General features: G+C 45.7%; 1 protein-coding gene and 1 long non-coding RNA gene across 2 annotated transcripts in view; both read right to left on the reverse strand.

Annotated features, from left to right (window-relative positions):
• The window catches only part of LOC139051783 (uncharacterized), a 57,705-nt gene that overhangs the window by 22,846 nt on the left and 6,994 nt on the right, over nt 1–27,865 (reverse strand). The window lies entirely within an intron of this gene.
• Nucleotides 26,700–27,860, reverse strand: LOC139051704 (uncharacterized). The gene is made up of 2 exons (XR_011509502.1): nt 27,598–27,860; nt 26,700–26,980 (listed from the first exon to the last, which is right to left on the reverse strand). It is a non-coding gene; the product is annotated as an uncharacterized lncRNA (long non-coding RNA).

The following is a 27,865-nucleotide window of genomic DNA, read 5'->3' on the forward strand; positions in this document are numbered from 1 at the left end:
AATTCTGTCTTTAACAGAAGCAGGGAATCCACCTTCGCGTGGAGCTCTGGCAGCGATTCCACATTTCGATTGATGACCTTTATCTCTGCTAAAGGTGCTGCTAGCCCATCGGGGCTGTCCGTAGGTTGTGGCACCTGTTGCGAACTGGAGCCAGTACGTTTTTTGTTAGTACGGCAGGTTTTGCACACCCAGACTTCTCGTTTTTGTGGTCCCATCGTATCGAACGTGTTTGGAGCAATGCCAGAACAGTTCTGCCCCAAATGATACGGTTCTTTGCAATCCATACATCTAATATAGCGGCCATCGTCGGGCAACGCCTTCTGACACACAATACATTCATCACCGTCACCCATAACAGTGCAACGATACACACTAACACTCGGCAGTCAGCAGTCGGTGGCAAAAAAGAACTAAGAAACTAAAAACAAGGTAGAGAAAAGCACTCTACCTGTGCAGAAAATAAACGTCAGGCTGCGGCAAAAATCTGCCGCCGACTGCAGAAGGCTGGGAATTCATCGAGTCTTTTAAAGGCAGCGCTGAGACGAACAGGAGCCCTCTGGTGTTGTAGCTGGTCGAAGGGGAGGCGATCTTGCTTGTACCGGCTTGAAAATCGCCACGTGAAGATCTTTCGGTTATCACTCTTGGTTGCTGACAGACGATCGCTAGATGACCCGGGATGTACTACGCATGCTCCTTGTCTGCTTTCCCTTGAAGTGCCTGTGCAGAAAATACACGTCAGGCTGTGGCAAAAATCTGCCGCTGCCGCCGACTGCAGAAGGCCGGGAATTCGTCGAGTTTTTTAAAGGCAGCGCTGAGACGAACAGGAGCCCTCTGGTGTTGTGGCTGGTCGAAGGGGAGGCGATCTTGCTTGTACCGGCTTGAAAATCACCACGTGAAGATCTTTGGGTTATCACTCTTGGTTGCTGACAGACGATCGCTAGATGACCCGGGCTGTACTACGCATGCTCCTTGTCTGCTTTCCCTTGAAGTGCCTGTGCAGAAAATACACGTCAGGCTGTGGCAAAAATCTGCCGCTGCCGCCGACTGCAGAAGGCCGGGAATTCGTCGAGTCTTTTAAAGGCAGCGCTGAGACGAACAGGAGACCTCTGGTGTTGTGGCTGGTCGAAGGGGAGGCAATCTTGCTTGTACCGGGTTGAAAATCGCCGCGTGAAGATCTTTCGGTTATCACTCTTGGTTGCTGACCGACGATCGCTAGATGACCCGGGCTGTACTACGCATGCTCCTTGTCTGCTTTCCCTTGAAGTGCCTGTGCAGAAAATAAGCGTCAGGCTGTGGCAAAAGTCTGCCGCCGACTGGTAATATATTAATAATAATTTATTATCAAATCTGCAAGTATAAGTACAGAAATCGGGTTCGCCTAAGCCATCACAGTGGCTTGTCACGCGAAACCCGGCAGTCAATAACAAGACTCATCCAGAAACTGAGTTTTCTTTCTTTTGGAAGAAAAACAAAACAAAAAGACATTGAAAACTAAGGTAGCGAGTGATAAAGTACAAGGCAAAAAAAAGAGAATCACGAAAAAACAACAACAAAGAAAAAGAGAAGCGAGGAAGCGACCAGAGCGGAAACATGTTTAAACAATGACAGGAGAAAAAAAATACGACGCCTATAATCATTCTGTGTACAATGCCCTTAAAGTTTTGCGAATGTCGCATACAGACTTACAGGAAGAAATTTCAGAAGGAAGTGCATTGAATATATCTGGAACATAAAAGGCTCGAGTATATCTGCCAAATCTGGTTCGTGTGTGAGGAACTGAAAAAGCAGGTACACGCCGTAAAGGACGGCAAGGCACAGTGGGGATTTTAAAGGTATCCGACCAGAAGTGTTCCAATACCACTGTTTGAACAAACAGTGAGCGCATATTCGGCATTTTTAGCATCTGTGTACATCATAGGTAACACTTTTTAACATACACTTTAGCAACCTATTTACACGGTGATGCCAGGTACTAGAACAATGTACAAATGTTGTAATACCATGTCTGAGCACACTGTAGGCTAACGAGTGGACCAAATGTTTCCTAACAGACAAGGGTAAAAATACTTTGGTGCGGTACAGTAAACAGACGATTTTACGAAGTTTGGCACATATGTAAGACACGTGAGTAGAAAAAAGAAGACTAGAATCAAACCATATGTCCAAATACTTCACAGAGTCCGAAAATTTTATTGGAGGGCAGGAACAATTAATACATCGAGAGCTGTGCAGATAAAGTGAAGAAAGTGAAACACGTTTCAGAGGGCTATGGAAGCAAACCAACTTTGATTTAGAATGACTGATGTCAATTAAATTTGCACCAAGATAATCCAATAATTTCCCGACGTGGTTTTGAAGGATTGAGAATGCGTCTGGAAAATTCACATGTGTGGCTAAAATTGCAGTATCGTTTGCATATTGAAATAACTTGCAGACAGATAGCACGTTGCACATGTCCTTAACGTATATATTAAAAAGTAAGGGAGACAGTATGGAACCTTATGGCACACCGGCCTTCAGAAAAACACGGGAACTGCAAATGTCTCAAATGGAAACAATCTGGGAGCGATCTGTAAGAAAATTGCGTAGCAATCGGAAGAAAGGTCCTCGAAAACCTGAATTGCAGAGTTTCTCTAGCATAATCGAATGGCATACCGTGTCAAACGCTTTTGCCACATCTAAAAAAAGTGCGCAACAAACAAGGCCCAAACAATGAAACGTTCCTTTCCTTCGAGCGCTTCCTAACCTTACGTGAGGCCTCCTTACAGCGAAGGACCGATGGAGGAAGCAAGCATACTCTGAAAGCTCCCTTCACCCGTCCTCACGTAAGGAGCGGCTGCCGCCATGCCTGGGTTCGAGATTATCTCTTAAAAGCTTTAGGCGAACACCAGAACACCACTATTCAATAAAAAAGGTTGTATCGTCGCACAATCTCTAAGTTGATGAGCTAATATAGAGAAGCATGGACGCTATTTTTTAGTTTTGTTTACTAAATCTAAAGAAGCAGTGCATTACAGTGCGAAACTTGATGTGCTCCAGCAACGCTGGCACGCCGGCGTCGTGCAACGCCTAGCAACGCCTAGCAACGCTTCGATGCCGCACACTTGAATGAAACGAACGTGCATGGCAAAACGTACCGTGCTCGCACTTCTCCGAAGGTGGGCGACAGCACGCACGCGCAGCCAAACGTCACGTGGTTAAGCAGTGAGGCGAAGCGCTCGTTCAGGGCCAGGAGCGGCGTAAGGACGCATGAAGGTAGCTTGGCCCAAACAATAAAACGTTCCTTTTAGGGGTGTGCGAATATTGAAATTTTCGATTACGAATCGAATACGAATAAGGCGAAGAACTCTCTTCGAATATCGAATCGAATATCGAATACATGTGTAGTATTAAAAAATTGCAAGAGAGGTAACAATAGCATTATTACCCTTTTAAAAATAACATTGCATTTTACAAGGTTGCTTCAAATTAAAGAGGTACTCAATTATAGATAATGGACTCAGGTAATGCCCTCAGTCAGGTAAAACGCTTGTTACAGATTGTCATGAAGGAAAATTAACTGCTCAATATGGCCAGAAAGTAAACGCTCTCTATGCACTGTCACATTTCTACCGGTAGAAAAGACTCTTTCACTAGGAACTGAAGTGGCAGGGATCGCCAAGTACTTCCGGGCGAGTGCACTTAAAAGCGGGTACCTGAAGCGGCCAATGGACTGCCACCACTCACAAAGATTCATGCCCCTTTCCAGAAGAGGCTTTTGCGCGTAGTCTGTAACTTCCCTCTCAGGGGCAGATGCCAAATGTGTCTTCTCTTTGTTCATCACTAGATCGTCAAAAGCATTCCATACACTCGATGCCACCAGTGGACACGAAGTCGACGCTGGCACGGCGGTGTCCCCATGGTGTTCCACGACGGCTTCCTGGAGCTCCCTTGTCACAAGGTTTTTCAGCCAGATCATCTGACCAGATGCCTGATGAACTGTGGCCATAAAGCGCGGATCAAGAAACATGCCTAGGCTGGCCACTTCATCAAATTTCCACTCCGCACATAGAGCCTTGATACATTTTGAATCAATGTTAGCAAACCCTGAGTTGCCTTTGCAACCTTCAAGGCAATGGGGCATTCCAAAATAATTGGAATTATAAAGCTTGGTGAAAAAGTAACCGAAACTGATCATGTCTCAAATGCCTGAAGCAGATAGACTGAAACAGAGCATACAGATAATGAGCGGATCATGCGAAGTTCTCAGTTAATAAACATGTTCTTAGGAGAATGCGGAGCAAGCATACAATTGGTTAATTGCTCAATTATTCGCAGTCTATCCGAATATTCGCGGTTTCCACCGTTATTCGGCCGTCCTCGGATATTCGTGAATTTCCGAACATGCACTTCTCGAATCGAATACGCTTCGAATATGGAAAATATTTGATTCGTATTCGAAATTCCGAAAATTCGCACACCCCTAGTTCCTTTCCTACGAGCGCTTCCTACCCTTACGTGAGGCCTCCTTACAGCGAAGGACCGATGGAGGAAGCAAGCGTACTCTGAAAGCTCCCTTCACCCGTCCTCACCTAAGGAGCGGTTGCTGCGTGCCTGGGTTCGAGATTATCTCTTCAAATCTTTCCGCGAACACCATTATTCTATTAAAAAATGTTGTATCGTCGCACAATCTTTAAATTGAATAGCTAATATAGAGAAGCGTGGACGCTTTCTTCTAGTTTCGTTTACTAAAGTTAAAAAAAAGTTGCGCATTACAGTGCAAAACTTGATGTGCTCCAGCAACGCTGGCACGCCGGCGTCTTGCAACGCCTAGCAACGCCTAGCAATGCTTGCATGCCGCACGCGTGACTGAAATGAACATGCCTGGCAAGACGTACCGTGCTCGCGCTTCTCCGCAGGTGGGCGACAGTGCGCATGCGCAAGCGAATGCCACGTGGTTAAGCAGTGAGGTGAAGCGCTCGTTCAGGGCCAGGAGCGGCGTAAGGACGCATGAAGGTAGCTTTGGAGCTACCTTATGCTGAGGAAGCACCAAGGAAGCCTTCACCGAGGGCCCCTCAGTAAGGAAGCTTTCAGAGTGACATAAGGTAGCCTCACCCCAATGAAGGCTTCCTTAGTGAGGTAAGGAAGATTTCATTGTTTGGCTTCTTATGCTGAGGAAGTACCAAGGAAGCACCAAGGAAGCCTTCACCGAGGGCGCCTCAGTAAGGAACCTTTCAGAGTGACATAAGGTAGCCTCACTGCAATGAAGGCTTCCTTACTGAGGTAAGGAAGATTTCATTGTCTGGCCCCAAGATTTTTTTTAAGTGAAGAAAATAAATGGTCACTCAATTCTTCTAATAAAGCCTGAGTGCCCCTTTCGTCAATAAAACCGTATTGACAGTCCGGAAACCCCCCCGCTTTGTTAATGAAGCTGTTCATTACTAAGAAGACATGTTTTTCTAGAGCTTTTGCTATACTAGGCAGGATAGAAATGGGGCGATAATTATGCACACACTTAGCTTCACCACCTTTTAGAAGTGGTCGAACTACGGCCGTTTTTAACCGCGCAGGAATACTTCCGCTTGTAATTATCCCATTTAGGATTTCTAGCAAGACATTTTTCAGAAAGCCGAAGTTCCTGTATAGATCAAACATGCGAATTTTATCGATACCTGGTGATTGATGCCTGCCAAAGCTGCCCAATAACGAGTAAAGCTCTTCTTCCGTCATAGTGGGCAGGAAAGCGGATTCAATTACAGGAGTAGCAGTGCTACCAGTGTAGCATGATTGCTTAGATACCCCAGAAAACCGAGAGAAAAATTGGTTGAAATTGTCAACGACTGTTGATAAATCTGAATCAAAATGATTCTGAATATCTTTAGCCGAATTTGAAGGTAGTCCTCTCACCTCGTTTATCAGAGACCATGTTTTCTTAGGATTTCTACGGGATTCATAAAAGCGGTTTCTGTTGCACGAACGCTTGGCTGCACGAATAAGGGCATTTACTTTATTTCGAGAAGTGTTAAATTGTGTACGCAAAATGCAATTACTAGGCGAACGTCTGCACCGTTGCCAAAGCAGGTCTTTTTCTTTGATAGCGGATAATATCATGCTGTTCAACCAGGGCTGGTTCGGGTGGCGTTGGCGAACGTAAATTATCCTTTCACTGGACTTATATATAATGTCCATCGAACGTGAAAATTCGTTATATAGCTCGAGCCTGTCAGTGTTTTCAAGTAGGCCTTGCCAATGCAACAAGGCGACCAGCTTATCAAAAGTAGCCGTATCGGTAACAGCGTGGCAAGTGTTGGGACTAGAACATGATAACCACCGAGAAGGAAAGCGTAACTGACAAGCTATGAAGTAATGGTCGGCAACTTTCAGTTGTAATACTGCACCATGAACTGCAGCAGACTCCGTGCGGATGTTTAAGTGATCAATACAAGACTTTACTAAATTATTAAGAAGCAATTCTTTCGTAGTTGGAAGATCAATAATATTTTCAAGGCCATGTTTTGCAATGATATCTAAGTAATCGCATACCGAGGTTGCAATGGGATTGAGAATATCTATATTGAAATCGCCTACTAGGCATATGTTAGGAACTAACGTCGTTCTTTGTAAATGAGCCTCCAGCTCATTGAGAAACAAGGACAGGTTACTTGAGGGTGGCAAGAGTGAAATATGACTAAGTTGGTTTGAAATGTTCAGTGCCAAAGATTCCGCACTAGAAAAGTTAGCCGCTACCTGTTCCACACTCCAAGTATCCTGTACGAAAATTGCTATCCCTCCGCCTCTTTGAGTGTCTCGAGGGAGCGAAAAGGAAACGAATCCTGGAAGAGTGAACAAGTTAGTCTCGGACGAGCATATATTTATTTCAGTAAGAACAAAAACGTCCACTTTATGTAAAATGCTATCGACGTAAGTACAAAATGTGTCACAATGCTTTCGCAAGCTGCGGATATTAACGTGAACTGTGGTAACTGTTGATGGAAAGGAAAACTTACGAACAAGTGCTTCAATGTCAACCAAACTCTCGCACAGAGCCATGAGGTTGTTTTGAAAAAGATAGCCGTAGTGAATGATAGACCGATTTGAACCAATTACGTTAGGCACAACAGATCATTAACGTTGTTCACACAGATTAAAGAGGCACCCTCCTCCTTCTTAGCAAACACGTTTCCATCCTTTGTCCAAACATACTTATATTTCTTTTCCTCTCCCTTTTTCCTGGCAAGCCAGAAAAGTTCCCGGTTTGCTGCTGTAAGGTTCTCATTAAAATAAAGTTTGTGATCAGTATCGGTTTCGCATAAGTTCTGTAGTTTATGGCGACAAGCCATCCACGTTTCCTTTACAGATACCGAAGCAAATTTAATCAGAACGACTGGGCTATTATCTTCCTTTTTGCTCGGTAAGCGATGGATGGCAAGAATGTCAGAGCTGTCCAAGTCTTTGATGGTCAATTTTTTTTGCCAGATTCGCCGCAACAGCGCGCAAGTCCTCATTAGGTGCAGCAGAAAGGCCGTGGATTTCGAGGTTTGAACGGTGACTGTACTGCTCCTGTTTGTTCATTTCACTTTTCAAAGACTGGATCTCGGTCTCCTGCTCCTGCACTTTGAGCGTGTGTGCTGAAACTTCCGAATTGGCTTGCTTGATTTCTTTTTCACTTGCTTCTAGTCTAACCAGAAAATCGTCGTACTTGGTTGACATGAATGAAACTGAGTTTTGAATCTGATTCGCGGAAGTCTGTAGAGTGTCGACAGTCGAAGTCAGCACCTAAAGCTGATCGATTTTATCAGGAAGTGATAACAATGAATTGATACCAGGTCTGCGGGAAGAGAGACTGTCCAGTTTTTGATTTATAGCTCCTATTTGGCTTTGCAGAGCATCAAGTTCCTCTGTAACAGATGCATCTGCAGCCGAGGGTCGGTTTTTTCCCTGTCGACAATGGCGACATTTCCATGTGTCACGTTTGGACGCACCCATCGAAATGAACGTCGATTCTGCGATTCCTGAACAAGATGAGTGCAAATGAAATGTTTTTTTACACTCTTTGCAACACATGAAACGGCCATCATCAGGAAGAGGATCAGATCAATCTGCACAAGACGACATTGGCACGGCGCTGTCACAGGCAGATACACCAACCCTAATGCACAAAATATCAGACCCTCTACAGCAGTCGGCGGCACTCAGAAACTAAACAATTCAATTAGGAGCCTTAGCTCACCTGGGCAAAGACAAACGTCAGTTTGTGGCAAAGAATTGCCGCCGACTGCAGAAGGCTGTGGAACAGTCCGTGCTTTTATAGCTCACGGTGAGACGATTAGCGGCCCTCTGGTGTACTAGCTTGTCGGAGGGGGGAGGCAATCTGGCTGCGCAGGCTTGATACCACGATTATCGCACTTGGGCTCTGGCGGAAGATGGCTGCGTGAACCGGGCTGGACGACGCATGATCCTTCGGATTTCCTGGGCAAAGACAAACGTCAGTTTGTGGCAAAGAATTGCCGCCGACTGCAGAAGGCTGTGGAACAGTCCGTGCTTTTAGAGGTGACGGTGAGACGATTAGCGGCCCTCTGGTATCCTAGCTTGTCGGAGGGTGGAGGCAATCTTGCTGCGCAGGCTTGATACCACGATTATCGCACTTGGGTTCTGGCGGAAGATGGCTGCGTGAACCGAGCTGGGGCTCTATTCTGGACACGCATGGCGGCTGCACGGCCGCCATTAGCCGCCATGTTTACTCTCTGATTGGCTGTCGAAAGGTCACGTGTTTTGAAATTTGTGCCGGGAAGCGGAAGTATTGCAAAATGCAATTTTGCGTTTTCATCAAGATGACGAAACGTGACGTGGAGCTGCAAATGTTATGGACTAATACATTTTTTTGGTCCTTGGCAGATATATTGTGATGTTAGCGCTTCAAAAAGAATGTGAGCGGTAGCGTGCAGAAGCCAGTGCAATGCATCTGCAATTGCGCGAATATGTGGTGGCGATTCAAGATATGCGCCATGCCAGCTTGCTGATTGGCTGAAGGAATATCTCATGAGGAGCGTCACAGGAAGGGCTGTTTCGTAAACGTCATTTTGACGATGCGTGACGTTGCGCAGGGCCGCCATTGCTGAGATTTTCCGCCATAATTTTTGCTGCGACGAGCCGCGCGAATTATGCTAATGGGCAGCCATATGCAATGGCAGCCGAGAGGAATGCGTATCGCCACATTTTCCCCGTCGTTTGGCGCCACGAAAATCTTTTGTTCATAACGCGTGCTCATAGTATTTGCATCGCTCTCGGGTGGTGTTGGCATTTGTGTTTTGGGCCATCGTTTTTTAAAAGAACGCGTAAATACGAAATAATATTGGTTGAATATAGCAAACTTTCAGCAATGTTGTCCACTTTTCACTGCTGCATTTGTATTGTAATCGAGATTAATGCCTTTTCGCACAATCAAAAGTTATGACAACGGCCTTTTTTTAACTTACAAAAAGAAATGTATGCAAGGCGGCGCCTTGAAGTTTCCTCCCGCGGTGCGAGTAACCAGCGAAATGAACAAGAGATGGCAGCGCCGGCGCTTGCGTCGCTCTAGTGGATATCTCTGGCGCGCGCAACGCTATCGGTGATATTCGGCCGTTTCTAAGCCAGCCGAGTCGGGCTGAGTCACTTGTGTTTCACGAAATAGCGATAACGTGGCATAGAACGTGCGCGCATCACCACTGGTAGTTCGCGTATGTTGTCTCAAGAAAGAAAACAAGCGCGTTGGCACGAACATTGGATGACTCATTCCATTTTCCAGGGACACGCATCCGAGCTACTGAAGCAGACGACGGCTTGTACGCAGCAGACGACGGAAGCGAGAAGCGTTTTCGACAGAATAATCATACGCTTTGAGATAGCTGCTTTATTTTTACTGCGGAGGAAAACTGTTTTGCTTTACCGATAACGCTACATTCAGTGCCTTCATTTCAGCTTCTTAGGCGAAACGTCAAGTTGGCGTCACGTTACGTAAGCAAAACCGGGCCACCAGCGCCATTTTGTTTGCGTCGCGCCTACGTCACGCTCCGAAGAAAATGGCGGAATGTCCAGAATAGCGCCCCTGGACGAGGCATGATCCTTCGGATTTCCTGGGCAAAGACAAACGTCAGTTTGTGGCAAAGAATTGCCGCCGACTGCCTACTGCGCAGTCGGCGGCAATAATAATAATAATAATAATAATAATAATAATAATAATAATAATAATAATAATGTTCATGGCCCATCAAGAAAGATGGAGGAGGCTGCAGGTAAAAGTTGCACGAACAAACGGCAGCTTGACAGGGGCCCGCAGCCCCCTCTACAAGGCGGCAGTAAAAAGGGTTACAGGAAAGAACACTGAAAAGAAACATAGGCACCGAAATGGACACTAGGAATGAACACAAAAAATCATCCAATGAGAAAGACTAGACACCTAATACATAGTGTTGCCGTATTGCAGCACTAGTTATTTTTAAAATGTCAGTGGTGCTTTTGTTGTAATTATTCAGGAGAGTGGGCAGGATGAAAGACTGTTTTTCTGTAGAGTAGTTAGCCCGAGGGGTTATACATTCCATTTTACTTTGTGCCGGGTAATGTATTATGGTAGTACATGGAAATGTTCTCTTTTAGTGATGATAAGTCGCGTAGAAACGTTCTATTTTCAAATACTTCGCTTTTGAAGGCTAGTGTTAGCTTATAGTCAGAAAGATGTTTTACTGGTATAATGTTTGTTTCTTGAAAAAAAAAACTGTGTGTATGGCTGTTATATGGTAAGTCATAAAGCAGTCTGACAATTTTTTTCTGGAGGACAAAAAGTTTCTGTAAGTTAGTTTGAGTAGCTGTGCCCCAAACCAATAAACAGTAATTTAGATAGGAGTAAAAAAGCGAATTTCAAAGAAGTTTGACCTTGAATGGTATGCACGTTCTTAGGCGAGAAAGATGCCAACTACACAAGTTAACTTTGTCAAAACAGTGTCAATGTGGTTATACCAAAGCATATTATCGGCAAAAAATTACGCCAAGGATTTTAATGTGATCAGTCATTAGTAGTGGTTCGCCCCCATACGTTAAGTTTACTGGAGCATTGAACTGTTTCGATTTCGGCCTAAATATAACAGCTTTTGTTTTCTTAACATTATTTTCAGCTGGTTTGCTACTGACCATTTTTTCAGGTTTATAAGGAGGGAGTTTGCTGCACTTACCAGTCGATTACAGTCGGGAGCTGTTATAGAAATACTGGCGTCATCCGCATATAAAATACATTTTGATGTTGTACAGATATTTGTAAGGTCGTTGATCTAAATAATCAAGAGCAGTGGACCTAGAATGCTTCTTTGGGGAACACCTCTAATAATACATTTTAAATGAGAGCGATATGATTCAGTTTTTACAAACTGTTGCCGGTGACTAAGGTATGATTGAATTAGTTGCAGGAAATGTCCGCGGATTTCATATATTTCAAGTTTTTTAAGTAGTGTACAGTGATGAACACAGTCAAACGGTTTAGAAAAATTCAAATACATACCCTGTACTAACATTTGTTTTTCAAAATGTGATAAAATAAATTCTTTCTGTTCAAGTAACGCCATTTCCGTAGATTTGTTTTTGCTGAATTCAAACTGTGCCGGTGAGATTAAATTGTGTTTATCAAGGAAGGTGGACATTCGGATATGGATAACTTTCTCCTATCCCTTAGAGAATATCGGTAGTACAGAAATTGGTCGATAATTACCCATGTCATACGCATCACCATTTTTGAACAGTACAGTCACTTTTGCAATTCCCATTCTTTTCGGAAATGAGGCGCTCGACAAGCAGATGTTAAAAATGTAAGTTATATAGGGACACAGAATGTCAAGAACATATTTAATTGGACGAATTTGCATAAATTCTGGGTCAAGGCTTGCATAATTTTTAAGAGAGGAAAAAACTGACATCCGCTCGGATCCGGTTACTGGACTGAGAAAAGCGCAATGTCGATTGTGAGCAGGCATGAAGTCGATGAACTCACTGAGTACTCCACAATCAGAATACTGAAGGAAGTGATCATTAAAGGAATTGGCAAGTGCGTTGCCGCTTACTTCTCTGCCATCCAATAACAATTTCCAGTACCTGGCGTCGATTTTCTTAGCCTCATAAAGGCATTCAGTTTTTTCCACAGTTGATCACTTCTGTATAAACAACTCTCGAATTCAGAGTAAAGATAATGAGATCTGCTCGTTCTAATCTCTTTTGTTTAGCGTATTTCGATATGTTTTATATTTCTTGAAAAGATTCGGATCTTTGGTTTTAACAAAACTATGGTAAAGCGAGTTCTTGTAGTTAGTTTTGCTGCGCAGTGCGGGTGTAATCCAGGGCTTATGAATATTTGTACCCAGGGTAAACGTACTTAGCGGGAAATGTTTCTTATAATACTCCCTTATTTCATTAACGAACCTGTTGTATGCGTCATCAGCATTTTCTATTTCCAGAAACCATTGAAAGTCAGACTGCAGTTTTCGTTTCTAAAACTGTCTAGACCAGCATTCGTAATGGGTGGACAAACAACGTGCTGTCGCATTTTACGGGCTTCCATATTTTGTTTCTGTATCACGAGAATTATCGGGAGGTGATTACTAAGATCGGATGATACAACCGCCTTCGTGATGTTCGTTTTGTCAAGCTTTGTTATGAAAAGGTCAAGTAATGTTTCAAAGTCTTTTGTTACTCTTGTGGGTAATGTAATTGTATTCTTACACCCATTTGAGATCTGGAGCGTTTCCATTGCTTTTTGCAGATTAGTATTTGCCAGCATATCAATATTAAAATCACCGCCCGAAATCACATAATTATCATTGTTAGAAATGAAATCCAGGAATTGCTCATAAAAGGTAAAGAAGTATGGAGCATTTCCATCAGGAGGTCGATAGCTAACAGAAAATAAGTGTTTGTTCACACGTGCTGAGAGTATTTCAAAGTCTTTGCAAACAACGCAAAACGAATCAAGAAGTTCACAATTGACACCCGGCTTCATCAGCAACATAGCACCACCACCATGGCGCGCGGATCGATTTAACGAAAACGGCTGATAAGAGGAGTACGTGTAGTTATTTTGGCCGTCTTTACACTAAGTTTCCGTCAACGTGACGACATCGAATAAAAAAGAAAAGCTAGAAATAAAAGCGTCAACTTCGGTTTCTCTGTTACACAGTGAACGGGTGGTTAAATGAAGACATTTGAGGGAAGTTTTATTATAACTTGCTAAAACTGTGCTTACCTCATCAGGAGGAAAGTGACTGCGATTAGCCATAGCAAACATCAAAAATAACTTTCACACACATGGCTATGAAGTAATAAGAAGAATTATGTAGGAAGGTCACGTGCACTGCGCACTGCAATCACTGAATCACCATTATTGGCTTTCCGCATCTAAATTTTGCACTTTTCTGTGCCAGACGCACTGGCGCACATTTTGCTTCGCTCAGTGTTTTGTTTGTTGTAGCAATTGACGGTTATGGTTTGTCAAGTTTTCTAGAATGGAAGCGCTACATTTGCATTCGTTCAGTTCACGCCTTTTTCAAAGCACAGATTTCTCACCGCTTGTCTTGCGTATCTGTCGATAATTCCGGGACTCTTATCAAGTTTGGACGGCAATCTGTGAATAGAATGAATGTCTGTATCTTCAAGCCTGTACACACCGATCACGTCGGCCACAAAATTCACTTTACTTAACAGATCTTCATCAGTGGATACCTGAATTGCGTGAAATTCAAGGTTTAGCCTTCTGCCTTAACCACTCAGGGTCGTTAATTTCACTTCTTAGTTTTTTTTTTCATTTTCGGCTTCTGTTCACTGTGCGTTTATTTGAAGGGCCTCCAGTCTCTGGCGCATTTCTTTTGAGTCCTTTTCTAGAGTGGCGAGTCGCTCTAGAACTTTAGCATATTATTCTGACATCAGCTGCACTGATCTTCCTGTGTTTGGCATAGTCTCTTATTGTGGCATCAATTCATAAAGTTTTTCGTTTATGCTAACTAGGATTGATGTTATGTCGGCTGCCTCCTCATCAGCCATCTTTTCATGCAGGTTCTCTCCTTTGCGCTTCATAGTTTTGCACATTGTGCAAACCCATTTCTGTTTTGCCGACTTTTTGTATTGTTTCTGTGTTAGTGCAGCACACGATCCAAAATGGTATGGGTGCTTACAGTCATCACATAACACAAAACTTTCACCTGCCGCGAACGTATCCTTAAAGAAAAAGCAGACATCTGTGCTCGTCGTACACGTTGATTGCAAGAATAAATTACTTAAAGCACACACACAGCAGGAATATATTATGGTTACAAGAACAAAGTACTTAAGAGCACACACAGCAAGAATATCAAGGTGGCAGCAGCGGCAGCAAACACATGTTTAAAAACCAGCGCGAGAGGAAACACCAACCTGCAAAAAGCGGAGTCTCAGTTTAGCGTGGTTCGTTGCTGCCGCCACTGAAGCCAAGTGTGGGACGGTCCACGCTGTCCACCTTTTATCTTGCCGGTCATCGTCCTGAAGCACCACGGGTCGTTTGGGGCAGCAAAATGATTGGGTGTGATGATTCTGCGCAGATGGGTCCCAGGTATCGCTCGGACGGTTTCAGTGAAGGCAGCGATGCGGCAGAGTAGAAGAAGCTGCAAATAAACAGAGTCCCAGTATAGCTTGGTTCGTTCCTGCCGCCACTGCCGCCAAGTGTGGGATGGTCCACGCTGTCCACCTTTTATCTTGCCGGTCGTCGGCCTGAAGTGCCACGGGTCGTTTGGGGAAGCACAATGATTCGGTGTGATGATTCTGCGCAGATGGGTCCGAGGTATCGCTCGGACGGTTTCAGTGAAGGCAGCCATGCGGCAGAGTAGAAGAAGCTGCAAATAAACAGAGTCCCAGTATAGCTTGGTTCGTTCCTGTCGCCACTGCTGCCAAGTGTGGGATGGTCCACGCTGTCCACCTTTTATCTTGCCGGTCGTCGGCCTGAAGCGCCACGGGTCGTTTGGGGAAGCACAATGATTCGGTGTGATGATTCTGCGCAGATGGGTCCCAGGTATCGCTCGGACGGTTTCAGTGAAGGCAGCCATGCGGCAGAGTAGAAGAAGCTGCAAATAAACAGAGTCCCAGTATAGCTTGGTTCGTTCCTGTCGCCACTGCTACCAAGTGTGGGATGGTCCACGCTGTCCACCTTTTATCTTGCCGGTCGTCGGCCTGAAGCGCCGCGGGTCGTTTGGGGAAGCACAATGATTCGGTGTGATGATTCTGCGCAGATGGGTCCCAGGTATCAATCGGAGTGTTTCAGTGAAGGCAGCGATGCGGCAGAGTAGAAGAAGCTGCAAAAAGCAGAGTGCGAGTTAAGCGTGGTTCCTTCCTGCCGCTACTGCCGCTTGCCGCCACTGCCGCCATTATTTATTTATCTCTGTGATAATTCGCTTACTCACTGCTGTTAAAGAGAGCAATGGAACAAAGTATATTGCCGGGCGCTTCGCGACCCATGATGCAGATTCACAGCACAAGAACAACACAAGGATGAGGAGCGGTGCCCTTGCTTACGCCGTTCTTTAGATTGTTGTTGACGAGCGATGTCCTTGTTCACGTTATTTTCGCCCTTGGTTTTGTTTCCATGCTATGAACTTGTACAAGAGAAATTCAGTATCCGAGCTAGCTTCCGCCTGAAATGTTCTGTATAACATAACAGAACGCTGTACTCGTCATCGCAACAGTCGTGCCAAAGCCGGAGGGCTAAGTAATTACGTAGTTTTCTATGCAGGTACTGTATTTATTGAACGCGTGTAAATAGCTTGTTAGCGGATGACTCGAGCACATAAGGGTGTGCGGCGTACATGACGTGGATACTGGCAAACAGCGCGTGCTTCAGCCGGCGCGGCAGGGAGAGCTGCTTTCTCTCTCGCAGCAAAAGCCGCGTTCACCCGCAAGGGGTAGCAATCAGTGCTAGTGCTGCCTGCAAAAGCTTGAGCAGCAATCACATCACCCAGAGCGTAAACAGATGCATCCGCGCTACTTTTCCCAGTGCCATTGTTGAAAATGGATTGTATAGTTGCAGAGCCTATGTATCACACTGCTTCGCATTTCTTGACGCTAAAGTAAATTTTAAAAATCTGAGGACACCTAAGCACGTACGAGTTGTGAATGCAAAAACATTGATGTGCAACTGAAAGCCACTGAGTGGTCGTTGGAGTTATGAACTGCTCGCGGGCAAGCGAGCGCGTCGAGACGCCTGGCGAACGTCTCCTTGATAGCAGGAGGATGGTGCAGTTCAATTTGTGACATAACGCTACCTTACCCGACTGCCATATGATCTACTGGAGGCGCTCCCGAGTTAGGCGCGGTGATTTTGTCGTTACCGCTTTCGTCGCACCTGGCTGAGCGATGGATGTTCCAGAGCAAGTAGCATGATGTCACAGAGTGCACAGCCTGCTATCTAGCCGGCACTGATTTAGCCGAATGGGCTAACGCCCGTATTCAGAAACGTACCTCGACTCTACCCTCCGCTCGAAGTGCTCCTAGAGTGCGGTTTATCGTTTCACAAATCGCCCTCCACTCGAAACACGCCTTGAGTGAAGGAAAGCTCGAGCATCTTATGGCGTTTTTCACTGGTCGATTTGGAGCGGCCGCCGAAGTCCTCGAGCGAGCGCTCGGGTTTTACAAATCCGAATCGGCTAGCGGGGCGCAAAAACGCTCCGCGGCAGATCACACAGGAAGTCTGCGTACACGTCGCACGAACCGATTCCGAAAACTATGCCCTATTTCCGTTCTGTACGTTTCCACGGCAACCAAACTCGCCGTTCTCCGTGTGTAATTTGACCGTGGCAGTCGCATAGTCCGTCATTTCCGTGTCGCGTCCGCAACTGTGCATGGACAACGTGCATAGAAGTCTTCGCACAGCCCCTGTGTCACTTCGTAACCGCTGTCGTCCGCGCTGCAGCAGCACCGAACGCAGCCATTTTGCGAAGCAGCACAATGTTGTGCGTACCAACCGGGTACCGATTTCTCTTGAAGACGGAAGTGACGCGAGCTATTACCGCCCGAATCCGCGCCTCGGCGGCGGAGCAAGTGAGAGCGATCCGGCGCGGAGCGAGTTGATCCGTAACGACCAGTGGAACGCGCGAACCCGCTCCAGATGGACCAGTGAAATTCGGATTCGTTGCCGAGGAGCAAGAAATCCTGCTCCGAATCGACCAGTGAAAAACGCCATTAATCGAGAACGTCAAGGTAGCCTCGCAGCTACCTTCAGGGAAGTTAGTGCGTGAACATGGCGGCCTTCTTATCAGTCGCCCACCTCGTCAGCTTTTTCGGATGGAGGCCTGCTGCCTCCGTAGCCTTTCTTTAGTTAACGATGCCCCGCATTTTCAAAAGCTTCGTATTTGGGACCGGCGCAATCCTCTAGAGCGCTTCGGCGACGCTATCATTCCACTGCGGCGCCGAGACAGATGGGCCGTCCTGTCGGGAAGACTGCAAGCTAGTGAATTGACTGTCGTATGACTCCTGGCATGAGCCATTTGTTGACCTACATCCAGGTATTGTTTGTCTGATTGCTCCAAGACTACTATTGGCCCCATAGCACTTACGTGTTTCTCGCGGCTGATTGTACAAGACCGCATCAGTTCTAGCGCGGCGTGATCCATAATTGCGGCGGATTTCAAACCTATGAAAAGAAAACAACGAAGAAGATTCCTGCAATTAGTGCATGTATCACCTGTGTGCGTGTATTGCTTGTGCAAGGGCCGGCAGTCGCCCGCGTTCGCGCGGTTTGCACTAGGGTAGATAGTCACTGACTACTCTAATCCAAGGACGGCGAAACACACCGCAGCAAGGCGATCTTCTTATAAATGAGCAGGTGCGTTCACTTTAATTTTTTTTCAATTTTCTTTAATTCCATGCAGCTAGTTGCGCTACGGAAAACAATATAATGTATTGTAATTTTGAGTGTACTATGTGCAGTTGGTGGAATTTAAAGTTGTAACCAATAATTACGTGAGCCTTGCTTCAAAAAATGAGGTTAAATTAGCTCATCATGCGTATGAACACCTGAGTCCAACGAGGAAGTGGCCAGTTATGAAACGGCATTCAGAATTTTACCTACATGTGTACACAGGTGCATGGAATATTTTATTTGAGTAAAAAATACAATAACAATACAATTTGAGTATACGATTTGCACATCACATTATTTTTTATTGCGATAAAAAAATCTGTAGCAGCGCAGTGACAGCCCCTATAGTACGTACATTACTAGCAAGTGGTACCAGATATATCTCGCATATCTATGTTGCGAACATTCCAGCTCTCTAGAAGGTTCATTGTGTAAGTGTTAGATCGCTGTATGTCGGTGTGGTGGCGCAAGCGCCAAAGCAGGTGAAAAACCTTTCTTTGCATATAAATAAAAAGAGTATGAGCTTACTATAGAAAAAAATCGCGCCCTAGAACACCAAAGGCTCAAACGAATTTAATTAGTACAAAAAGTAAACTAAAGAAAACGATTAGTGTATCTAGGCTTCTTTTCATAAGCCTTGACATCGTTGTATAATCATCACCAAGGCCTTGTCTTATGCAGGAACGAGGGTGCCAACACAAGCACGCAGAGCAACTGCCTTTCCGAGTGTGCTGTGTGTGATGCGCTTGCATTGGTGTGCAAGTGAAGCACTCCAGTTAATATGTCCTGCTCCACTACAATAGTTGTCGTAATATTCTGACTAAGATGTCTATCCTACCGCATCTGACATCCTATCAGCTCAAGCATCACCACTAAAAGCAGTTTGACTGCATGCATTTGCCTTCATAGACACGTTGTAGCTGAAGTGATTGTATTTTTTATCCAGGTTCTTTTTCTTCAGCCATATTATTAAAATATTATGTACCCCTAATAATTTCTGCTCATTTCAAGTGCCACAATTTTTTCTGAGACAACATAATGCTCGTCATTTTGTACTTTGATAGTAGGCAAATACAGCGCGAGCAGTGTTATTGCTTACAAATATATTCTAGAATAAAACTCCACCTGTATTCTAGACAGTAGTCTGTCGGGTGTAGGCACCCGAAGGTGTGTAAGGTGTGTGATGGTAAACCCATGCAGAATATATGCTGCTTCTGCTATGGTTATAGCTTCAGCTTAAGTTGAATTATGAGAGTCGCCACAATTCATTTCTTTCATTGGATAGAGATGACAGCTGGCTTCCATGGGGCTTGCACAAGTTCACCAATTGACCGAGGAACAAAACGTAGGGTAGCAGCGTGTCTTGTAGGATCCCAAATTAGGCCAAATGATGATACAGACTGTCACAATGACGATCCTGAAAAATACAGTATAGAGTGCACCACTACCGTTAATTCAAACAAGCTGCAATTAACCATAAAAATTTGGAGTATTCCTAATGTACACTAGCTGATGCTAACGTAGCTTCAGCATACTAGAGGGCTGGTTACAAATGCTACGAAACTGCTGCATCACAAATTGTGGGCAGTAAAAAGCTCACATCGCAATCGCAAAGCGTCATGGGCAACTGATGACTTTGGACATTATGATCATGAATATATGGTCTCCAAAACAAGTTTATATTTAATTTCATTTCATTTTATTACCTGAAAGACCCCATTCGGGGTATTACATAAGGGGTGGTTAACATGTGAACATAGGAAAAGGCAGGTGTTACATTGAAATACAAGTTTCAACAGTTTCTAGAAATTGTGAATGACATGTGATGGCAGCGACATTAATGGGTAGGTCGTTCCAGTCCTTGGCAGCTCGAGGGAAAATGATCATTGAAAAGTGACAGTTCGTGTTCGAGGACGAGAAACCTGGAGTTGATGGCTGGTGCGCTGTGACATGCGTGAAGATGATATGATATGATGCGTGATATGATATGACAGTTGAACAGGAATAAAATATGCATTTCATTTCATTATGGTATAGCTGTGTCATGTTCGTGGTTCGAAATAACACAATGTCCATTTCGCCATGTTGTCAATGTAGGGAGACGTAACATCAATACTATCAAAAGTTGATGAAAATAAACACATACTAATTACCGGGTAGGTTAGTCACGTACTTCTTGAGCACCTAGGTTGTTTCAGGGAAGCGGTCGGGTGAAATTCCTGCAGGGCAGGCACCGTATCTATCGATGCTTTAAGGTCGGCTAGAAGCCTTGCTGTGCAGCATAGACATTCATTTTTTCAATCAACCGGTCCTTCCAAAGCCCAGATCCTGCACCAGAATGCCAAAAAAAATTATGTACACAGGGCGTTCGTGCGCTAAGTAAAATCAGTGTGCCTAAGAAAGGGAAATGAAAAGACATAGCACAACTATAGAAATGTGGCCACAGCGTGAACCTAAAGCACAGTTTATGGAACATGCATCAGATGCTACCACATAGCACATTGAAAAAGGTAAGGAGAAAGAACACTAATGCTGGTGATGAACTACTGACAAGTGAATTTTCAGAAGATTAAAACATTGCGTAGCCTGTATGTGAAGTGAGGAAGCACTGGCAATGCAGGCACCCGTGCTGGTTCTTTGATTATGTGTTCTACAATTTGAACAAACCGACTAACCACCCCGATTTCTAAAACAAAGTACAGGACTCAAAAACGCTCTTCTTCAACCTGCCGGTGCTACGCACACAATCATATGCATTCTGCCACATGTATACTATAACGGCTTCTCCTCAATACTGAAAGATTTCATGCGCGATGCTGGAATGGTCGTTGGACATAGGCGCCGATGAGTACATGCTGCATTTTTGTTTTAAAAAGCGGAACTCATAACAGACTGTCGTGCCAAATTTTCCACAAGCTCCGATTAGAAAAAAAAAGATGTTTTCCGCAAGCTTATGCTGCCTCAAATATGCTTCAGGTGTTAATGCCCGTACCATGAACAACAGTCATGCTTGAGCACATTGGAAACGTTTCATCAACAGCGCCGCAGCAACCTTGCGAAAACCACATCAACATAATGTGCTTCTATGCAAAAATGGTTCCCTCACCCGTATTTTCTGTCCTCTTGTTGCTTTCAGCGAAGTGTCAGCACCAATCGGTCTTGAAACGGGAAGGTAAACAAAGCTGCCCATCGGCCGTTCCATCTGTGGCCTCCTTCGAAGTCAATCCGGCTCGGTCACCATACACACACGGACAAAATCACCCAGAACAACCGCAATTAACAACCGCAACGTGAACCACTAATGCAGCACTAGGAAACAGAGAGCAGCGGACAAATGCCGGCGCAAATTTTCTTGGTTTTCTGCATGGAGGAAGGAAACTGAGGAGAGGCCCTGACGTCACTCTTTGTGAAGCCAAAGTGAAGCCGGAAGTTGGCGTTGCTCATGGCGTTGCTCCGCCTATCGGGCCAGCTCTCCTCTCTTGTTTACATTTCTCGCGAAACCACGCCGCACTGCGCGCAGCCGTATTGCTCCGACCCGCGCGCTCCGCAGCAATGCTAAACAATCGTTAGCACGTTAGCATGATTCCGCCGAAGAGGGCAAAGTTTCACCCGGATATTCCTTCGTCCGTTGCCATTGCCGTCGCGTGCTACATTGCGTACAGCGTTGCATGCACGTTAATTTCACGAACTTTAGTTGCTCCTGTTACACCTGGCCACAGCAACATCCGGTAGAGCACGGTCCAGATAACGCAGCGCAACAAAACACGGAGACCAACGCAAACCGGCCCGCACGGCGCCTTTGCCACGGTACGAAACCTACGGAGCAACACGTGTGAGCGCACAGAACAATAACAAAGCCGCCATTATGGCCCGAAAGGCGTGGCCGCTACAGCAAAGAAATAAAAAAACAGCAAAAAAGAGAACATAATACGTCATTTCCTTCACACTTTTCTCCTAGCGCGCGGAGGGGGTAGGGCCACCCCTCAGTTTCCTTCCTCCATGGTTTTCAGCCATGCGCGATGCTCTGAGCTGTTGGGGTGCGATTGTTGCCAGACCTCAAACACAGCTCCCGCTTGATGTATCAGTCGAATGCTCACTGTGGCAGGGTTGCCGAGATTAGGTTGTGCATTGCGCCATGTAGTCGTTTGATTAGGAAGACGAATTAACGGAAATGCATATTTGTCTTAAATAATTGTAGTTTTGATCAGCACATTTAGGAATAGTCTCGATACCAGACGCTTTTCTCGGTAGGTGTACTTCATTCGAGTGAAGGGCGCATTTTCAATGCATTTCTTGGCGGAGGAAAGGTGGAGTAGTGTTCATGAAACGCAACGGCGCCTTGAGTGAAGGAAGCCCCGTCGCCTCGGCTGGGCTGAGTCGAGGAGAAGCGTTGAGTGAAGGCGGGTTTAAGAATACCGGGGAAGACGCTCGGTTTATGAGCCTGGGGCCGCAGTTTCGAAGCTCCCTGCGTCAACGTTTTTCTTTCCAATTTATTATGTTCTTTAATACATTAATTTCCTTATAGCGATTACATAGGCGAACTTAGAATGAAGGAGAGAGCTTGCACAGACCAAGAACGCGCGGACCACACAGGCTTCCGAGAGTGAGGGTGACGTGGAGTTCCGGGTATGCCCTCTCCCCTCACGCAACACCTGGCGCGGCAGCAGGTGTTCTGTTTCACCTGCTCTCCACCGTTGAGGCGGGCGTGTGACGTGGCGTTGCAGCCATTGGGAATTTAGGAGCCGTTTTGCTACTGCAGACACCGGCTTTCTCGCCCAATGAACCATTCGATGCTATCGCATAAAAAAAAAATCGTTGGACGCCGAGCAGCGACCCACTCTCTCCATGCGAGGCAACCAACAGGCCCGCTAAACAACGCCGAAGAGATTCAGAGTTTTTGGGTACTGGCGACAAGCTGGAACGAGCTATCCAAAGAAGAATGATAGGTGTAACGTTAAGGGATCAGAAAAGAGCAGATTGGGTGAGGGAACAAACGCGAGTTAATGACATCTTAGTTGAAATCAAGAAAAAGAAATGGGCATGGGCAGGACATGTAATGAGGAGGGAAGATAACCGATGGTCATTAAGGGTTACGGACTGGATCCCAAGGGAAGGGAAGCGTAGCAGGGACGGCAGAAAGTTAGGTGGGCGGATGAGATTAAGAAGTTTGCAGGGACGGCATGGCCACAATTAGTACATAACCGGGGCTGTTGGAGAAGTATGGGAGAGGCCTTTGCCCTGCAGTGGGCGTAACCAGGCTGATGATGATGATGATGATGATGACAGGCTGTAGCGATAGCCTCACGCTGCCCGCACCCTATAAGGAACGCAACATTTCGCTCCTATACTTCTTAGAATCGGCTATTTCTTAATAATTTTGCTGGTGACTTTTAAGAAATTTGACACCGGGGAATAGCCGGCCTGTTCCCGCTATTTATTCTAAGCTGTAGTTTCTGTGGACAGCATGCGCTGTTTTTCCATTCTACTCGTGGAAGAGTGACGAAACACCGCTGACCTCAAACGCTGGAACACAGGAAGACAGACTACCACGCGCTTGATATGCTTCGTTTATCTGAACTTTCGTTATAAAGCTGTAGAGAAAATTTGGCACGGAACGCTGGTAAATATTTTTTTAATTGTGGGCCACACAAGCGGTTCGTTTGTGTTCCGCAGCCTAAATTGTCTTCAATGTACAAAATAAGTGTAAACCTGCAAAAATTTGAAATACTTCATGTTGTTCTCTTTTTATTTGATTTCCCTATAACTGCCAGCCTCCTTGGTTCTTGAAAACCTGCAATACCGCACTTCTTGTTAATACAGGAAAGAAGTATCGCTCACAGCAATAGGTTCTGGGCACGCTTTCGCATTTTCTCTAAGAGTATCAAAACGAATCTCAACAAGATTCATCGCGCGTCTGCGTCAGCATCCTTCCGTCCAAGTAAGTAGCAGTCGTGTGCTTTCAAGATTCTGCCGCACTGCTTCGCAAACGCTTACCGAGTCCTACTCGGAAAGACTAAAAGGAAGTTCGTGGCACGGTCTCGAATGTATCTCTTTTTTTCCTCAACAACCATGCGTTTGCCATCCATAAGTAATGTGTGATGAAGCCGTGATGCTGGTAGTTTCTGAGAGTTCCTCTTTTGCGCGACGTGAATGAAGAGCGAACTGCCGGTCCTGCTGGAGGTTCACACGCAGAGTTTAACTTTTATCTCCAAACTCTTCTGTTACCCAATGGCCAACTCACCGAGGCACTGTTGCTTGAGCGCAAATGGTAGCCCACCGACTATAGTGTATACAGTACATCATTATTCAAAGGCCCGTGTTGGCCGTGACCTCACAGGAACTTCTTTGTACCTTCGAGTTTTAAACACGTTGGCAGGCGCTGATGAGAACGACGCGCCGTATCTCTCAACGCCGACGTGTGGCCTATAGCGCAGCTGGTAAGAAGCTGTGCCGCTTCAACTCGTTGAACGAGTGCACTGAACGAGCGTGCTCGCGTGCTTTTCAAAACACTGTGCGTACGAAGTACAATATTGTTCAGATTTTATTGGGATCCTCAAAGGTATATGGAAATGAAAAATCTCTGCTGGAAAGAGAACACTGAAGGGACGAAGCAAAGAGATTTCAGCAGAAGTAACAGCAGTCTCAACATTGTCAAGTGGGTGGCTCGGTTCTTGCATATTCAACAGCGTGCGTGTCTCTATGAGGTCCTTAACGCCAAAGGCGTGACTTGTGCATCCTTAGTGACTGCAGGCGCTACTGCGTTGATCGCGCGCTCTTCATTCACAGGTAATAAAAGCGCGCTGCACTCGCCGACTGTCGTCTCCATAATGTCTACGCGCATCTTCGCATAAAGCCTGTCGCCGCATTCCTTCGCGTGAGATGTCAATTTAGAGCTCGCGTGAGTGCATATTGCTCGGTGCAGCAACAATTGAAACCCCTACGCTTCTCGCAAATATATGAGAATGTTCTTTTTCCCCCGCAACGAGTGTAATGGTAAAAAAAAGGCCTTGCTTGCGGAAAAGCGGTTTCGGGAGGTGGGAAAGCCGTTTGACAGTTGCTGACTGCAGAACATGCAACGGAGCTAAGAAAGCTATGCCTGTTTGAGGCCAGGAATTTCACCCCAGAACTAAGCACCACGATGTTGCCTTCAATGTCACCAACAGAAACTTTCCAAAGCAGGAAGTAAATGTTTGCTAGAGCTCGCTTCTCTTTGAAACAACGCAAAAATTGTTTAGACAACATTCCTATCGCATTTTGCTTCAAAAGCAGTTAAAAGCTCGAAACTCAATTGGTTCGCTCTGCCCTTCCTTCCACCACTTCCACGAGACTGTCGTGGTAAGGTCACCACCTCATGAGGAGGAAGAGGACGTTGGAGGCAGCAGGCGAATCTAGCCTTCCAACACAGCTTCGCCCTTGCACCCCCCCCTCCGCCCCCCACCACTTTCCCGGGGTCGGCCATAATAATTGAACAACAAAATGTGACGCTGGTGACGTCACTTCTTCGGCAATACTAAAAGAAAAGTAATGAACCCCTTCTATTGATATACGGCAAAAAAATATAAAAGGCCGTTCACCGACGATTACGATACTGCCTAATGCGAATTTCGAGCGCAGCGGTGTGGTGCTATCAATTTACCATATATTACGGCAAACAATTTGATTCTGAAGAACAAGATGCTCTCGGCGGTGGCGCTGAGCCTCTGCTCGGGCAGCTCGTTTAAGGTGCATTCACACGACCGGACGGAGGAGGAATTTTCGCAGCGGATGGCGCATCACGTGACGTGCGCGTCATCAAAACTTGCCGCCCTCGCCTTGTCCGGCCTCCTCCGCTCGCGGTCCGGATTGAAAATGCTCGCCGGTATTTCCATCCGTCCGTTTGGCGGTCGTCTGGCCTCAATTTAACGTAGTCTGCGTCAAATCTGCCAACATTGGACGGGTTGGCGTGGCTACGGTGGCGTGTTGTTGGCTTGATGCATCCGTGGCTTGATGCCACGTGTGTTTTTGTTGTGCAGGAGTGTGCAGGAGCGACCGCTTGTGCTTTTGTTGTGGTGCAGCGGGAAGGGCGAGTCGTGGTTGCGCGCGCATTTCTATTTAGACCGCGCAGCCTGCGTGACCTCAACATGAGTGAGGTGCACAAGAAAATGCTAAGTGACGAAGCAACCGGTACCTTTTTTGCTCTTGTTGATGGATTCGCAGTGCTATTGAGTATAGAGCTCGCCGATTATGCAAGCGCGCAGCTGCGTAACAGGCTATGGCAAGAGATCGCTCTCGAAATGGCTCAGAGGCATGCAGAATCAGCGCCTTACTCTGTCGGTGTGTATTATTAGCTATAACTTCATTTTTGGGATAATGACGTGCTGCGTAACCAAAAAATAAAGAAAGAGAGGGCAGGGTGCTCTGTCATTTCGGCGCTCAGCCCTGCCTCTCTTTTTTCTTCTTTTGTGGTCAGCAGCACGTTACCAGTTCAATATCAACCATGTAGCCGAAACATTTACTTCATTTTTGGGAATGCTCTTCTAGATTTGAACCATTTCGTTTTCTTCATCTGATTGAACCTCTGCAGAGTTTCTAAAAACGGTTTTCGCGAACAAACGCCGCACCTTCAGGAATTTTCACCTAGAGGAAAAGCATTATCTCCTACAATAACCGGGGGCATTTGAAGATCTGGCGAACTTGCCACTTTTAGGTTTTGGGCAGTCCCGCATTTTATTTCATCAATTGCTTCTCGCAGAGGTGTTGACTGCCAAATTCCGCCATCGCCTTGTGAACCAGGGGCGCCAATGTCCAAATAGCGAAAAATATAGTTCGCATCAACAAGCGCAAATAGCACTATGCTGAAGGTTTTATTGTAGTAGAAATACAAAGAGCCTGAATATTTGGCTTGATGATGCACACATGCTTTCCATCTATCGCACCAATACAATTGGCGAACTGCCACTTTTCTTTGATGTCTTGCATGGCTCTAGACCACTCTCCGTCAGTCTTGGGGGTCTTCAAGAATTCGTCTTTCAGCTCCAGGTAGATTGCCACACATCTCTCTTTATGAGCTGATTTACAGTTGAGTGTCGTCCCTGAACTGTCAGCTTAAGGAGTAGTGCGTTTCTCCTATTAAAAAAAGAAAAACAAGAAATTGTTGGTTACGCCAAAAATTAACAAAGAGAGACAGAACTCCGCATTCGAATAAAATATGCACATCTGATATTCACACTGGAATCTGTGGAAAGCGGATCTCTTATAAAGCTGCTATTTTCATGCTATGAAACTAAATTCCATGCACACAGTTGTCTTTATTTCACCATATTTCCAACATTCTTATGCAACATGTTTATACGATGTTCATGCGCCGTGCCGGTCAAAACAATTTAGTGCTGTTGATGCGCCGTAGCATTTGCTATATCTACGCCGCAATACACGAACTGTTCATTGCGAGAGGTAAGGGCATTCACGTCACAACGAAGATGTGTTTGTCATTGTACACACTACACAGAGATCTAGGACGCTAAAGAGTGGTTTGGTTCTTTTTTTTCGTTTTATTCCTGCGTCCACGGGCTAACGGAAATAAGTGCACACGCACATTACACGCGACGTGAAACGCGCACTTCCCAAGAGAGCGGCAGCAGTCACAGTCGAGAAAGCTGGGGGATGCCTTTGCTTTAAAAGTCAGCGCGCCTCATGAAAAGTGACACTTGATACTTCAAATTGAAGCAAACGCCAGTGCTTACCTGCGGCGAGAAAGCGAAGAGTGATTTGAAGCCGTGTCTTCGCTGGCACAGATGATCTCACGATGGTTTCTTGCCGCTCGATTGTATGTTGAACGCGGGCCAGAAGTTCGAAAAACTGCGTGCTGCTGACGCGCACTAGGCGCTTGTATTCGTCCGGATCACACTCGAGTAGATCTTCACAAAGCAAGCTCTGAACACAAAGCGTATTCTTCGACATCCGTGGCTTCTTCCAGCATAATCGTTTTCTTTTTACACCCTACACCTAGCC

The sequence above is a fragment of the Dermacentor albipictus genome, unplaced genomic scaffold (genome assembly GCF_038994185.2).
Source record: "Dermacentor albipictus isolate Rhodes 1998 colony unplaced genomic scaffold, USDA_Dalb.pri_finalv2 scaffold_14, whole genome shotgun sequence".
NCBI lineage: Eukaryota > Metazoa > Arthropoda > Arachnida > Ixodida > Ixodidae > Dermacentor > Dermacentor albipictus.